The sequence below is a fragment of the Oncorhynchus mykiss genome, chromosome 2, assembly GCF_057628025.1.
Source record: "Oncorhynchus mykiss isolate SJ-2025 chromosome 2, ASM5762802v1, whole genome shotgun sequence".
NCBI classification, from domain to species: domain Eukaryota; kingdom Metazoa; phylum Chordata; class Actinopteri; order Salmoniformes; family Salmonidae; genus Oncorhynchus; species Oncorhynchus mykiss.
Genome location: NC_143023.1, coordinates 51,583,491 through 51,601,004, shown reverse-complemented (window position 1 = coordinate 51,601,004; position 17,514 = coordinate 51,583,491). Strand labels below are relative to the sequence as shown.

The following is a 17,514-nucleotide window of genomic DNA, read 5'->3' as shown; positions in this document are numbered from 1 at the left end:
AAACAGATTCTGCGAGAAGAGCATGCACTATCAAGCTTCATAAACACAATACTATTTGAATGATCAACATTCAATACAATCAGAAAAAATGATAGTTTAACCAGTGATGAAATGGGATGTATTTGTGTACTGTGTGCTAAATGTATACTGTATTTGTTACATCGTGATAAATGTTTACAATTCTGACGGATGCCGTTTGTGATCGATCATTTCCTGCATCACGCTGGGGAATTCAGAGCAGGGGCTGTTTGAAAAATAAAGCAATATTAAGTGGTATTATAATGAAGCGAGAAAAGGAGACACTCCCAGCCTCTTTTTTCACTCCTTCCAACTTTCTCACTCTCACTAGTGATTCTCTGTGATAGAAGTACAATAGATAATAACAAACTCTGGTGGCCAACATTTGTTTTGCATTCTGTGCTTATAATATATTCACACAGTTGTGTGAATATATTGCCTGAGTTGAGCAAACAGCGTAGTTTGTGTGTCCTTAGGCTAGCACAGGACTACATTTTTTTAATTGCTACACTCCAGCCCAAGACATTTGGGGGGAGTGATGTATTCGCTCTCGCCATTCAAGGCCGTTTAGGGTGTTTCCTGCAAGTAGTTAGCTGATGGGCAATTTCAATGTCAAGTATTATCTAGCATGTGTATATCTAATATCTAGTGACTGCATGTGTAACGGCCGTTGTTGGTGGAAGAAGGCGAGGACCAATGCGCAGCATGGTAAGTGTCCATATGTTTAATAAAGAAATTGAACACTGAACAAAAGAAAACAAAGTGAACGACCAAAACCGAAACAGTTCTGTCTGGTGCAGAATACAAACACTCAACAGAAAATAATCACCCACAACTCAAGGGTGAAAACAGGCTACCTAAGTATGGTTCTCAATCAGGGACAACGATTGACAGCTGCCTCTGATTGAGAACCATACCAGGCCAAACACAGGAATCCCAAAACAAAGGAACTAAGGTCAGAACGTGACAGTACCCAACTGACTGACCTGTGGCTCTGGCAGCTCCTGACTGGCCGGCGGCTCTGGCAGCACCTGACTGGCGGGCGGCTCTGGCAGCTCAGGACAGACGGGCGGCTCTGGCAGCTCATGACAGACGGGCGACGGGCGGCTCTGGCAGCTCATGACAGACGGGCGGCTCTGGCAGCTCATGACAGACGGGCGACTCTGGCAGCTCAGGACAGACGGGCGACTCTGGCAGCTCAGGACAGACGGGCGACTCTGGCAGCTCAGGACAGACGGGCGACTCTGGCAGCTCAGGACAGACGGGCGACTCTGGCAGCTCAGGACAGACGGGCGACTCTGGCAGCTCAGGACAGACGGGAGACTCTGGCAGCTCAGGACAGATGGGAGACTCTGGCAGCTCAGGACAGACGGGAGCACCTGTAGGGAGAAGACGGAGAGACAGCCTGGTGCAGTTTCAGCTATATAGGAGCTCTGCCTTGGGGCGCCGATATTCTCCCGGCTGTACCCAGGGTCCTTTGCCATCCAAGATCTCCTCCCAAGTCCAGGAGTCTTGAACCCGCTGCTCCTGGGTACCACGCTGCTGGTAGTTGTGGTGGGTGATTCTGTAACGGCCGTTGTTGGTGGAAGAAGGTGAGGACCAAAATATACTGCCCACCCCAACTCACGCCCTGACCATACTAAAACAAAGACAAAACAAAGGAACTAAGGTCAGAACGTTACAGCATGTTTCTTCATATTATGCAAAAATCCTAACGACTAAATCAATCCATCATTAACCACTAACTTTTTAATATTCCGACACACAATAAAACAGATTAATTATGAAAAATGTAATACTTTTCCTGACTTTTAAATTACTTTGACGAAGCAATGCGTTACATCACACATACTGTAAATACATTCCAGTCTAACATTTATTTGTGCCTATATCATATTTGCATTTAATACCACCCCGATGCCTCCTTGTCAAACACTGACCTTGTGGGAATTTAAAATGTTTTAAAATGTGACAATTGTATAACCTCCGACTATACCGAAAGAGCTTGGACTTTCCCCTGCCAATTTGGAGAGTATCCAGCACAGTGAACACTGATGGGGAGTGACTTGTCCTTAGTGGTGGACGGTTTCAGCTATATGGGAGGTCAGCACCGGAGGTCAAGGCCACATGACTCACGGTCGTAGGGAGACGGAACCAATTACAGTGCTGAATAGCTGTCCAAACAATAGCCTGTGGGACCCGTGGAACTGCGGCCACACACTGACTAAGGACTATGAGAGGAGAGTGAGGACCAATCAGGTCGGTGGGCAGCGTTCCAGCTCAATTAACACAGTCAGGTGACAAATGCATGCACACACACCAAATACATGCACACAGCTCAAGGCAAACACACCTCTCGGCACTCACACTCACTCACACTCACTCACACACACACACACACACACACACACACACACACACACAACTTGCACCTCCAATGCTGAGGATTTGTCAGTCACACTTCAGAAACAATATCTAAAGGTTACAAAGTTGGAGTTGTGTGATATGTGTGTATTATGTAAGCAAGAATGAGAATACTTCCAGCCATATGAGGAACTAAAATCCATGAAGGGCGGTGATGTTTCTGCTTTGTTTGCAGCATAACCAATGTGATGAATGGCTCATTCTTGTCAAGCTTTAAGTGTCCAGGGATACAGTTAGCCCAGGGTTCAAATACCATTATCTCATTAAAGGGAATGAAACTACTCTCATCATGAAGAGGTAACACTGCATGAAAAGGCACATTTACGGGTTGAACAGTCCGGTGCACAAGTCCGAAAGCGTTACGTTTCTGGAAATATGAAGGCACGTGTCCAGCAGTGTTCAGCCCTATCCTGTAAATCTCAGAAAATGGACCACTTTTGTGCACGGATGGAAATTCTTCAGTAAATCTCCAGAAACTACCACACATATCCATCTCACGACATCGCTATACTAAAACAATTCTTAGTTACTTGAATAAAACACACTTTTTGAAGGATGACAATTCATTTCAGTAGAGCAGGAAAAGGCAGGCAATAGCATCTGTGTTTTAGCTAAGCAGGGCCTGACACTAAAGTAACCCCCATGGAGACTTGCACTGGGCCAAGGATGACTCCTGCCAGTACTCTGCTCGATTCTTTAGAAAACACTTTCATTAATCTATGAATTTTGAATGTGGTGCTTACTTGCTTACATGGGTTAATATATTGGTTAAAGGGGAATATACCTCATTTTGAGGAATATGACCAAGCCTATTCAAAATTCAACGAATTTTCAAAAGAATCAGGAGTCATCCAGCTTGGCCCAGGATGGGCCTCCATTCAGGGTGCTATAGTGTTGAGGCTTGAGGGGTCCATGGTATATAGGTTGCCTTGATGAAAACTCCCCAGACATGATCCATGTGGTGTGGCTCGCCAAGTAGCTTGTGTCACTTTCCAAGCGGATCTGTAGTTCTTGACTAAGAGCAGTGAGAACCTTACTCCGGAAGAAGGGACGCTTGACGAACCACAAAGGTTTGCCATTTTGCAGGCCATCCTCCTCACCGCTCATCCGGTCCACATGAACTCTTCTCCAAATGTCTCTTTCATCCACTGCACACACTCTCGACCTTGCATCTAGACCCAATAGAACACAGTAAAAAAATGCCTAAGTCTCAAGTCATGCATATTCATATAATACATATAAAATCTGAATTTAACCCCACCAACTTCAGATTGAGAGATAGTAAGAGGAAATTCTAAACTTGATTGTAGTTCCCCCAAACAGTTTTTGATATCTTGTGAAATGACTGAGATTACTGGTATTATTGGACTATATTAAATGTAAGTAAAAACCATCAATAGCTAGCCAACAACATAAGCTAAAAGTTGCTAGCTAGTAGGGAGAAATAGTAGGCTAGCTATCACCTAGTGCTGACCTACAATGGATCTTCATTTAAAAGTTGTGAGGTACTGCAGCACAGCTTGCAGGCTGCCGCAGAATTCTATGGCACGTTATTTGGATCTACCCATCCCGGATCCGGGAGAATTGTCATCAACTGACATTAAGTAGCATAACGCAAAGGACAAAAAATCTTACTAGAAAATATTCATATTCATGAAATCACAAGTGAAATATATTCAGACACAGTTTAACCTTTTGTTAATCACTCTGAAAATATCACCCTTGAAAATATGCTTTACTGCCAAAGCAAGACAAGCATTTGTGTAAGTTTATCGATAGCCTAGCATAGCATTATGCCTAGCCAGCAGCAAGCAATCTGGTCACGAAAATCAGAAAAGCAATCAAATTAAATCGTTTACCTTTGATGAGCTTCGGATGTTTTCACTCACGAGACTCCCAGTTAGATAGCAAATGTTCCCTTTTTCCAGAATAATTATTTTTGTAGACAAAAATTTCTCCGTTAAGTTCTTCACGTTTGGCTGAGAAAACGACCGGAATTGCGGTCACGACAACGGCGAAAAATATTCCAAATTAGCTCCATAATATGGACAGAAACATGGCAAACGTTTATAATCAATCCTGAAGGTGTTTTTCAAATATCTATTCAATAATAGATCAACCTGGACAGGTGGCTTCTTAGTAGGAAAGAGAGAAACAATGGCCACATTTTATTTTACGCACAAAACACTCTGAGAGCCTCCAGCTGACCACTGACGCAATGTTGACGTTCAGGCTCATTTTTCAAAATAAAAGCCTGAAACTATGTATTGTAACACTAGACACATTGGGGAAGCCATAGAAAAAGGAATCTGGTTGATATCTCATTCACTGCTCAATAGGGACGCATAGGAACGCAGAGCTTTCTAATTAAGAGTCCCTTCCTGATTGGATTTTTCTCAGGCTTTCGCCTGCAATATCAGTTCTGTTATACCCACAGACAATATGTTTACAGTTTTGGAAACTTTAGAGTGATTTATATCCTAAGCTGTCAATTATATGCATATTCTAGCATCTTGTCCTGACAAAATAGCCCGTTTACTTTGGGGACGTTATTTTTACAAAAATGAAAATAGTGCCCCCTAGATTCAAGAGGTTATTAACAAGATGTTTATCTTTAATTTGCTGTATTGGACTTGTTAATGTGTGAAAGTTACATATTTCAAAAAAAAAAATTTTTAATTTCGCACGTTGCCTTTTCAGTGGAATGTTGTCGAGGGGTTCCGCTAGCGGAGGTAGAAAGGTTAAAAGAAAGGTTAACCTAGAAAGGTTAAAAGACCATTCGAGGACCGAAGGGTTGTGGGGCCCGATGGACCAGAGCCAGCTGTAATATATGTGGTAGAGACCCCCTGGGTAGAGGATGTAGGAGTGAGAATCTCCGGAAGCAGTTGGGAGAATCTGTTAGTCAGCAGGATGGGATCCCCCAAAGTCGTTTCAGCCCCATTCACCAAAGAAAGGTGCCTTGCGCTGGGCTTACGGTATATGACGTCCCTCCACTGGAATACAGGATCGATACTCGTGGATACGCCAGCTCCTCATTAAGCGTCCTTGCTCCTTTATTCTCTGAGGGGGGTGGGAGGTTCGGGGTAGGATGGGGAGGGCAGGTAAGATGGGAGGGAAGAGGGAACTTCACTAGGGTGGGGTCTCTGCAGAGGAGCTCTAGCAAGTCGTTCTGAGAGTGGCAACATGGTGGCGAGGCAGTGGCACGACGACCAGGCTGAGGAGTAGAAAAGGAAAAGCTCTTAGAGTGGGACCTATCCAGGATATGCTGCAATGTCTCAATTTGCTTAATCTGGACATACAGCGTCCAACTGGACATCTCAATAAGCTGACAGTTTCCACATTGGAAATTTGTCTGGCAATATTATTCCAAAACTGTGAAAGGTAGGTGCAGCTCCTACATGGGATGAAACGTTTGCCGTAGTCTCTGGTGGTTGCTGCCAATCTGGAAAAAGTCAATTTCCCCGCATGGCGGAAAGTGGTAGACGCCATTTTGGAACAATTCTGTTAAAATCCACGCAAATAAAATAGGTTGTCGGGGAATCAGCTAAAAGTCAATCAATCCACACATTGTGATAGTCAGTTAAATTGAATCACACAGTTTGAAGAATCACCACAGTCATAGGTAGCAAGCCAGAACCCAACCACAGACTAGAAAACAGCCAGCAATAGGACCCACAATAAACACAACCAAGGCACAAAACTCGCCAGCATAACAACAGCAAGAAGAGAAACTTACTCAATGCGATTTAATGCTGTGGCCCATCAGCAACACTGTGTGGAGGTTGTGTTACTAGTATGATAGCCAAGAGAGAAGCACCTTGGGGATGTAGTTTCCAGTATAGGTTGGTGGAGAGCCGGGAGGGTGGCAAGGCAGAGGAGCGTTAATGTGTACAATACAAGCTAATACTTTTTTGATGCCTTTAGCATTGTTCTACAGAATTAATAGAAACATTTAACTACATATGCACAAGTGAGTATAACACCATAAAGTTTATGACATCAGTAGCTTACGTTTCTGCGGTTATAAAGGTATACACACAGAAAACATTATGTGTCCTAAAGTGAGTGAATTCTGACATCACGTGTGTAAGAAACATCACTCCGGGGGGGGGGGGGAGCTTTTTGTAACTTGGCTACACTCATATGCATGAGAAAATCTCACTTGTTTTCACTCAGTCAAACCCAAATAATACATCACAATTACCAGAAAACTCAACACAGTTTAGATAACCATGTTACCTCTAGATTTTGAAACACTACTTATAAATGCACACAAACCTAAAAGAATATATAAATGGAGAGGTGGCTTTTTTTTCACAACGCTTCTCTTCGAACACGAGGTAGGGAAGCACTGCCACACGTGCCTGTGGCAGTTGAGGATTTACGTGAAGTGCCAAGTGTGTGCAAAGATGTCATCAAGGCAAAGGGTGCTACAAATATATTTTGATTTGTTCAACACTTATTTGGTTATTACATGATTCCATATCTGTTATTTCATAGTTTTGATGTCTTCACTATGATTCTACAAACTTCTGACTGGTACTGTATGTATTGCAAATATGTAAAAAAAAATATATATATATGTTTTTGCTTTGTCATTATGGGTTATTGTGTGTAGATTGATGACATTTAAAAATATATATTTTTGTAATAAGGCTGTAACGTAACAAATTGTGGAAAAGGGAATTGGTCTGAAAACTTTCAGAATACATTTTATGTCTCCGACTGGCTCGATTTGGTCTTATGTAGCAAAATCTGAAATTGCGTTTTTTACATTGGATGAAAGTACAGACTCAGAGCAAGAAAATTGTATATCATACACTACAGTTGAGAAACAATGTGAAAGTAGTTTTATAAGCCATAAAATGTGTGTTTTGATAAATTTGCATTCGTTATTATTTGCGGCTTGTGTCTTTTTTAAATATCAATGAATATTTCACTTTCTCTGGTCATAGGAGTAACAACATGAAATGGTACATGAGGCAGAAGTAATGTAATGCGACTTTTTGCTAACAGCTGGAAGACTGTGTCACTTTCTCAGCGGAGGGAGGGAGAGAGGAGGGACTGTGAGTTGGGTGAGAAGCGTCCTCACCGCTGATCCCTCCCTTCCCTCAGACTGACCATCAGATGCAAGCCATCAGTCCAATCAAAAAAGCTCATGTCTATGCTCACTCAGCTGTGCCTCACAAGTAATACAACACATTATCTATTACCAGTGTTATCATATACCTACAATTTTGAAATATAATTTCAAAATGGTCTGAAAGAATAACATTGGCAGGGCAATTCAAGTGTAGACAATATGCAGTGATAATGTATTGGGACTATAGCCTAATGCACAAACCTCATTGCTACAGAAAAGTTTTTAATTGGTTAATGTTGCATAGGCTTATGTTTTCTAAGTCATGTTTACAATATGTTCTGAGCGGTAGATCTCGGTTAGCATTTTGACTCAGATAGTGATCTTGACTCAGAAAAGGTTGGTGACCATTATGTCAAAGGGATGAGTGAACCAGTGAAACCACAGTATGCTGCAGAAGGGAGGATGGCTCATAATAATGTCTGTAACGGAGCAAATGGAATGGCATCAAGCACATGGAAACCATTTGTTTGATGTATTAGATACCATTCCACCGATTCTGCTCCAGCCATTACCATGAGCCCATCCTCTCCAATTAAGGTGCAACCAACCTCCTGTGAGTGAGACAGATCTTGCATTCGGACTGTGCGCACAGCGTTAGCTTCGGCTAGTATTGTCTCGTCTGGAACCTTTGTCAGGCGGTGGAGCGCACTCGGTGGTATGAAGAGCTCTCTGCTCAAAGAATCTGCAACAATCTTTTTGGGACCAGGGATGTACTTGATTTCAAACTTGTGCAGTTCCAGCTTGGAAATCCATCTCTGCTCACAAGCATCGAGTTTTGCTTTTGTCAGGATGTATATCAAGGGATTGTTATCCGTCCATACAGTGAACTGCTGCCCCCGTAGTCAATGGTGTAATTTGTCGCAGATAGCCCATTTTATGGCAAAGAACTCAAGTCTGTGTGCAGGATACCTTGACTGCGATTTACTGCCTGACTAGCTTGCGAAGGCTTTTGGTCTTGCTGTAGATCCCCCTTTTTGTACCTGATACAGAACAGCTCCTAGGCCATTGCTGGACGCATCCACAGAGAGTAGGAAAGGTTAGTCGAAGTTGGGGTGGGCCAACAAGACCTTATCCAGCAATGGTTGTTTTAGCTGGAGGAAGGCCTGCTTGCACTCTGTTGTCCAGTCAGCTGCCGTCAACTCCCTGACTGTTGAGAGTCGCTTCTTCATCTTGTTGTGTGGAACCTTGTGTCCAGTTGTCAAACCAACAAGAGGCTTTGCGATGGTCAAGCAGCCTTCAGTGAACTGTTGGTAATGCACCACAATCCCGAGGAATGACCTCAGAGGGGGTGTCAGTTCCGTTTTCCATCAGGTCAGTTCTGTCACACCTGTAATGGCCTTCACCTTCTCACAATCTATAACTACGCTATCCGCACTGATGATATGCCCCAAGAACATCCAAGACCTCTGATAAAGTGACACTTTTTAGAGGCCAGCTTCAAGTTGTGAGTCTTGAGCTGTTCAAAGACCATTTCCAGTCACTGCAGAGCCAGGTGTTCAGTGGGCGAATAAATCAAGACATCATAAAGGTAACACAACATCCTAAGAAAGTTCTAATCGGCGAATATATTTAGCATCATCCTCTCCGGTCATCCCCAAGCACTTTCACCTAAAGCAGCCAGCGCTTCATCCTGGTGATGGAGTGTATGGGCATATTTTATGGTGTGAGCATTGAGCTAACAAAAGTCAGTGCAGCCTTAGGCCTCCAGAATTCTTCCAGACAAAGACATGGGGTGAGGCGAACCCACTACTGGACTTCCTTAGGAGTTCACATTCTTCCATCTCATTCAATGTTTGCTTGAGCTTCTCATACTGATTATTTGAAAAGTGTCAGTATGAGATTTGAAAGGTTTTCTCGTCACTGAGTCGGATGCAATGAAAATAGCCACTAGCTTTTCCTTAGCAGCAGGAGACACTTGACAGGAGTCAATGTCAATATCACTCAAACCTAAGTCAAGTAAAAGTCCCTGACCGCTTGAACTGTCGGCCGGAACTGTCATCAGTCAGAGTCAGGTCATCTTGGATGTCAGTGAGTATGTCGGTCATTCCCCGTATGTGTTGCTCCAAAGCTAGTGGTGAATCAGCCACGCGAACAATCAAAGTCCTCTAAAGCCACACAAGGAAAGACAACGGCTAGTGTGGCGTTTTCGGCTCAATGTAATTGCCTTCTGAGAATGGTTTATCACATTAACAGGAAGCCACCCATCCCCCCGCAACAGAGTTACAGTGCTGCCAATCAGGTCTGACCTTGGTGTTGACCTTATGGGCTTGATAAGGACAGCAGAGTCAGCTGATAGGTTCTGAGTGCTTCATAGTCTGCCCCAGACTAAGTGCTTCTGTATGGGCTCTAGAGTCAAAGCCCCCTTAAATCTCACAGTTCGAACTTTGTCAGGTCACTGTCTCTCCATGTTAGCTATCATGCTGATTAACCTTTTTGATCTCCCCATCCCGGATCCGGGATCGTGAATACAGACTCAAGCTCATTACCATAACGCAACGTTAACTATTCATGAAAATCGCAAATGAAATGAAATAAATATGCTAGCTCTCAAGCTTAGCCTTTTGTTAACAACACTGTCATCTCAGATTTTCAAAATATGCTTCTCAACCATTGCAAAACAAGCATTTGTGTAACAGTATTGATGGCTAACGTAGCATTTAGCATTAGCATTCAGCTGGCAACATTTACACAAAAAAACAGAAAAGCATTCAAATAAAATCATTTACCTTTGAAGAACTTCAGATGTTTTCAATGAGGAGACTCTCAGATAGCAAATGTTCAGTTTTTCCTGAAAGATTATTTGTTTAGGACAAATCGCTCCGTTTTCTGCGTCACGTTTAGCTATGAAAAAACCCCTGTATCCAGGATTGTGTAAATCTATCAGCAAGCTCATTAGCATAACACAACGTTAACTATTTATGAAAATCGCAAATGAAATGAAATAAATATGCCATCTCTCAAGCTTAGCCTTTTGTAAACAACACTGTCATCTCAGATTTTCAAAATATGCTCCTCAACCATAGGAAAACAATCATTTGTGTAAAAGTAGCTAGCTAGCGTTAGCATTTCGCGTTAGCATTTAGCGTTAGCATTAGCGTTAGCATTAGCGTTAGCATCCAGCACGCAACATTAACAAAAACATAAAAGCCTTCAAATAAAATCATTTACCTTTGAAGAACTTCTGATGTTTTCAATGAGGATACTCTCAGTTAGATAGCAGATGCTCAGTTTTTCCAAAAAGATTCCTTGTGTATTAGAAATAGCTCCGTTTTATACATCACATTTGGCTACCAAAAAAAATCTGAAAATTCAGTCCTCAAAACGCGAACTTTTTTCCAAATTAACTCCATAATATCGACTGAAAACATGGCAAACGTTGTTTAGAATCAATCATCAAGGTGTTTTTCACATATCTCTTCATTGATACATCGTTCTTGGACACATGCTTTCTCCCCTGAATCAAATGGTAAAGTAGAAGCAGCTGGCAATTGCGCACCGAATTCGACGCAGGACACCAGGCGGACACTTGGAAAATGTAGTCTCTTATGGTCAATCTTCCAATGATGTGCCTACAAATACGTCACAATGCTGCTAAGACCTTGGGCGAACGACAGAAAGTGTAGGCTCATTCGTTGCGCAATCACAGCCATATAAGGAGAGAATGGAAAACAGAGCTTCAGAAATTCTGCTAATTCCTGGGTGATGCATCATCTTGGTTTCGCCTGTAGAATGAGTTCAAAATCTTTGCAGATTCTGAAACTTCAGAGTGTTTTCTTTCCAAAACTGTCAAGAATATGCATAGTCGAGCATCTTTTCGTGACAAAATATCGCGCTTAAAACGGGAACGTTTTTTATCCAAAAATGAAATAGCGCCCCTAGAGCTCTAACAGGTTAACTTGTTATGGCTGCAATCCCACTAACAGGATAAGTGTCATCAACAACCGCTGAATAGCATAGCGCTACATTCAATAAATATTACTATAAATATTTATATTCATGAAATCACAAGTGCAATATAGGAAAACACAGTTTAGCCTTTTGTTAATCCACCTGTGGTGTCAGATTTAGAAATTATGCTTTACAGCGATAGCAATCCAAGCGTTTGTGTAAGTTTATGGATCGCACGACAAAACATTATGTACACTTAGCATTAAGTAGCTTGGTCACGAAAATCAGAAAAGCAATCAAATTAATCGTTTACTTGCGATGATCTTCTGATGTTTTCACTCACGAGACTCCCAGTGACAAAACAAATGTTCCATAAAGATTATTTTTATGTCCAAAATACCTCCGTTTGTTTGGCGCCTTATGTTCAGAAATCCACAGGAAAGAGCGGTCACGACAACGCAGACGAAAGTTCCAAATAGTTTCCATAATGTCCACAGAAACATGTCAAACGTTTTTTATAATCATTCCTCAGGTTGTTTTTAAAATATATAATCAATAATATATCAACCGCAAATGTCTTTCACAGTAGGAGAGGGAAAAGCAATACCTATCCAAAATCAAACTCATGTGACCACTTGACGCAATGTTATCTTTCTGGCTCCTTTTTCAAAATAAAAGCCTGAAACTATGTCTGAAGACTGTTGACACCTTGAGGAAGCGATAGGAAAAGGAATCTGGTTCATATCCCATTAAATCCAGCAAAGGGAGGCTATGGAACATGAAGTTTTCAAAATAGAAGCCACTTCCTGTTTTGATTTTCCTCAGGGTTTCACCTGCAATATCAGTTCTGTTATACTCACAGACAATATTTTGACCGTTTTGGAAACTTTAGAGTGTTTTCTATCCAATACTAATACTAATATGCATATTTAAGCAACTGAGACTGAGGAGCTGGCTGTTTACAATAGGCACCTTTTCATCCAAGCTACTCAATACTGCCCCTGCAGCCATAAAAAGTTAAGTCTCCAGTTGTCTTCAGCTGGCGAATTAAGTCCTTGTCCTCTAACTAAAAAGCAGCATTCCCCAAGTGAGGATGGCCTTTATTTTAGCAGTGATGAATTCATGAACTTATTTGATGAAAAGATCCTGATCATTAGTAAGCAAATTACGAACTCCTCTTTGGATCTGCATAGTTGTCCAAAACTCAGTTGTCCTGAGTCTGCACAGAACTACCAGGACCGAGGATGAATGGAGACACTATAGTTTTTTAATCCTGTATGTCTTGACACATTCACAAATAGTAATGACTTCTAAACCTTCCAGATGCCTACTGGACCCTATTCCAACTAAACTACTGAAAGAGCTACTTCCTGTGCTTGGCCCTCCTACTTGGAACATAATAAACGGTTCACTATCCACTGGAGGTGTAACAAACTCACTAAAAGTGGCAGTAATAGAGTCTCTCCTGAAAAAGCCAAACTTTGACACGTAAAATTTAAAAAACGATCTATATCGAAACTCCCATTCCTCTCAACATTTTTCGAAAAAGTTGTTGCGCAGAAACTCACTGCCTTCCTGAAGACAAATAATGTATACTAAACGCTCCCCTGGTTTTTGACCACATGATAGTACTGTGAATGCACTTGTGAACCGGCTAAATTAGCTTTTAATTATGTCAGACGAAGGCTCTGCATCGGCCATCGTGCACCCATATTTTAGTGCCACATTTGACACCATTGATCACCACACTATTTTTGAGAGATTGGAAACCCTAATTGGTCTACACGGACATGTCGGAAAGATATCAGTTTGTCTTTGTGAATGGTTTGTACTCTGACAAATCAATTGTAAGTTTTGGTGTTCCTCAAGGTTCAATTTCAGGACAACTATTGTTTTCACTATATATTTTACATCTTGGTGATGTCTTTTGGAAACAAAATATCTACTTTCACTGAGGACGACACACAGCTGTACACTTCGATGAAACACGGTGAGTGTCAAAATTGCCTACCCTGGAAGCCTTTGTTTCATACATAAGGAAGTGGATTGCGGTAAATGTTTTACTTTTAAACTCAGACAAAAAACAAAGATGATAGTTCTAGGTCCCAAGAAACAATGAGATCTGTTGTTTGATCTGACAATTAATCTTGATGGTTGTAGTTTTTTTCAAATAAAACTGCAAAGGACCACACAGACATTATAAGTAAGGCTTTGTTCTTAATTAACTGCCTTGCCTAGTTAAATAAAGGTTAAATAAAAATTATCTGGACCCTGATCTCTCTTTTGACAAACATATTTAAAGGGCAGCTTTTTTCCTTCTTCATAACTGTCACTTTCTGATCTTAGTTATTTTTGTTATGTCTTTGTTTTAGTATGGTCAGGGCATGAGTTGGGTGGGTAGTCTATGTTCTTTTTTCTATGTTGTGGTTTTGTGTTTGGCCTGGTATGGTATGGTTTTCAATCAGAGGCAGGTGTTGTTCGTTGTCTCTGATTGAGAATCATACTTAGGTAGCATTTTCCCACCTGTGTGGTGTGGGTGATTATTTTCTGTTCTGTGTTTTTCTTCACCGTACAGGACTGTTTGTTTGTCGTTTTTTTTTCACCAGTGTTCAGTTATTTCCTTAAAAAATATGAAGACTTACCACGCTGCGCATTGGTCCTCCTCTTCTTCCACCCACGACGAGCATTACAGAATCACCCACCAAAAAAGGACCAAGCAGCGTGGTATCGGGCAGCAGCAGAAATCTCTGGACTAATGGACATGGGAGGAGATTCTGGACGGAGAAGGACCCTGGGCACAGGGTATATCGCCGCCCCAAGGCAGAGCTGGAGGCAGCGAAAGCTGAGCGGCGGTGGTATGAGGAGGCAGCGCGGCAGCGCGGCTGGGATGAGAAGCAGTCCCAAAAATGTCTTGGGGGAGGCACACGAGGAGTGTGGCTAAGTCAGTTAGGAGACTGGAGCCAACTCCCCGTGCTTACCGTGGAGAGAGGTGGACCGGGCAGGCACCGTGTTATGCCGTCAGGCGCACGGTGTCCCTGGTGCGCAGGCATAGCCCGGTGCGCTACATCGCTGCGCCTCGTATTGGTCGGGCTAGAGTGGGCATCAAGCCAGGTGCCATGAAGTCGGCTCAGCGCATCTTCTTGATGGGCTGTTGGTCAGGAAATGGGTTCCACACTATGATCAGGGTCTAGGAGAACCAGTCTTTCAAATAGTTGTACCTACTACTTTGCGAAATAAAGTGTTGTAAACATCACATGGTGATGTGAAGTGCCAGCCCTGTTCGAGAGTGCAAGCGTGCAAGCCCTGTTCGAAAGCCTGGTGTGGGCCAGGTTGACTATTCATTTGGCAAAATATGAGTTTGCCAAAGCTACAGTCACATACAGTGCCTTGCGAAAGTATTCGGCCCCCTTGAACTTTGCGACCTTTTGCCACATTTCAGGCTTCAAACATAAAGATATAAAACTGTATTTTTTTGTGAAGAATCAACAACAAGTGGGACACAATCATGAAGTGGAACGACATTTATTGGATATTTCAAACTTTTTTAACAACTCAAAAACTGAAAAATTGGACGTGCAAAATTATTCAGCCCCTTTACTTTCAGTGCAGTAAACTCTCCCCAGAAGTTCAGTGAGAATCTCTGAATGATCCAATGTTGACCTAAATGACTAATGATGATAAATACAATCCACCTGTGTAATCAAGTCTCCGTATAAATGCACCTGCACTGTGATAGTCTCAGAGGTCCGTCAAAAGCGCAGAGAGCATCATGAAGAACAAGGAACACACCAGGCAGGTCCGAGATACTGTTGTGAAGAAGTTTAAAGCCGGATTTGGATACAAAAAGATTTCCCAAGCTTTAAACATCCCAAGGAGCACTGTGCAAGCGATAATATTGAAATGGAAGGAGTATCAGACCACTGCAAATCTACCAAGACCTGGCCGTCCCTCTAAACTTTCAGCTCATACAAGGAGAAGACTGATCAGAGATGCAGCCAAGAGGCCCATGATCACTCTGGATGAACTGCAGAGATCTACAGCTGAGGTGGGAGACTCTGTCCATAGGACAACAATCAGTCGTATATTGCACAAATCTGGCCTTTATGGAAGAGTGGCAAGAAGAAAGCCATTTCTTAAAGATATCCATAAAAAGTGTCATTTAAAGTTTGCCACAAGCCACCTGAGAGACACACCAAACATGTGGAAGAAGGTGCTCTGGTCAGATGAAACCAAAATTGAACTTTTTGGCAACAATGCAAGACGTTATGTTTGGCGTAAAAGCAACAGAGCTCATCACCCTGAACACACCATCCCCACTGTCAAACATGGTGGTGGCAGCATCATGGTTTGGGCCTGCTTTTCTTCAGCAGGGACAGGGAAGATGGTTAAAATTGATGGGAAGATGGATGGAGCCAAATACAGGACCATTCTGGAAGAAAACCTGATGGAGTCTGCAAAAGACCTGAGACTGGGACAGAGATTTGTCTTCCAACAAGACAACGATCCAAAACATAAAGCAAAATCTACAATGGAATGGTTCAAAAATAAACATATCCAGGTGTTAGAATGGCCAAGTCAAAGTCCAGACCTGAATCCAATCGAGAATCTGTGGAAAGAACTGAAAACTGCTGTTCACAAATGCTCTCCATCCAACCTCACTGAGCTCGAGCTGTTTTGCAAGGAGGAATGGGAAAAAATGTCAGTCTCTCGATGTGCAAAACTGATAGAGACATACCCCAAGCGACTTACAGCTGTAATCGCAGCAAAAGGTGGCGCTACAAAGTATTAACTTAAGGGGGCTGAATAATTTTGCACGCCCAATTTTTCAGTTTTTGATTTGTCAAAAAAGTTTGAAATATCCAATAAATGTCGTTCCACTTCATGATTGTGTCCCACTTGTTGTTGATTCTTCACAAAAAAATACAGTTTTATATCTTTATGTTTGAAGCCTGAAATGTGGCAAAAGGTCGCAAAGTTCAAGGGGGCCGAATACTTTCGCAAGGCACTGTACCTAGGCAAGGTTGTTGGTCAGGGTTTTGTCTGTCCCGTGGAAGCTAAGGTCCAGGCTGTGAAGCAGCTCCCACAGCCCTCCACAAAGAAAGAACTGATGCGCTTCCTGGGAATGGCGGGGTACTACCGTGCTTTCTGTAAAAACTTTTCGGTAGTAGTGTCCCCACTGACCAATCTGTTGAAGGCCAAGGCTGAATTTATCTGGTCCACCCAGTGTCAAGAGGCATTTGATGCAGTTAAGGCTCTTTTGTGTTTGGCACCTGTGTTGGCAGCACCAAATTTTGGAAATGTAATAAGTATCAGCAAAACTATTCTGTAATTGAAAAGGAGGCTTTAGGTCTCATTTGGGCTTTACAGCACTTTGAGGTCTATGTTAGTACTGGTTTGACCCCTTTAATTGTGTTCACCGACCACAACCTACTTGTTTTTGAGGTCCCTACAAAATCCCAACCTGCGCCTGATGCGTTGGGCTTTGTTCTTGCAACCATTCAACCTTGATATTAGACACATTAGTGGTAAGGATCATATCATTGCTGATGCTCTGTCCCGTGCTCCTTTAACCTATATTGTATCTTCTCTCTGCTGACCCCTACGGGCTGTCTGTGCCTCTTAAATTGCTCCCCAGGTACCAGGGCTGCCGAGTTTGAGGGGCGGACAGTCAGTTGGGGGACACGGGGCCACTACTAGGAGCCGGGACTGGTATCCTTTTTTTTTCTTTTTTGGGGAATTTTATTGTTTTGAATATGTTGGGCCGAAATTTGGGTTGAGGGTGGGACCCTCATTTTAAGGAGGGGGTGTCACGGCCCCTACTCTGCAGTGCAGGGGCGGTTCCTCCTGCAGGCAGAGGAGGGTCAAATCAAATCAAAATGTATTTGTCACATACACATGGTTAGCAGATGTTAATGCGAGTGTAGCGAAATGCTTGTGCTTCTAGTTCCGACAATGCAGTAATAACCAACGAGTAATCTAGCTAACAATTCCAAAACTACTACCTTATACACACATGTGTAAGGGAATAAAGAATATGTACA

General features: G+C 42.5%; 1 long non-coding RNA gene across 1 annotated transcript in view; it reads right to left on the bottom strand.

The window, feature by feature from the left end:
- Window positions 1-11,323, bottom strand: part of LOC149985141 (uncharacterized) — a 714,490-nt gene extending 703,167 nt beyond the window's left edge. Inside the window, exons 1-2 of the long non-coding RNA XR_016487076.1 lie at window positions 10,754-11,323; window positions 10,312-10,373 (exon numbers count right to left, since the gene is read on the bottom strand). This is a non-coding gene — a long non-coding RNA (uncharacterized LOC149985141). The remainder of the gene's footprint in view (window positions 1-10,311; window positions 10,374-10,753) is intronic.
- Window positions 11,324-17,514: the final 6,191 nt, after the last annotated feature.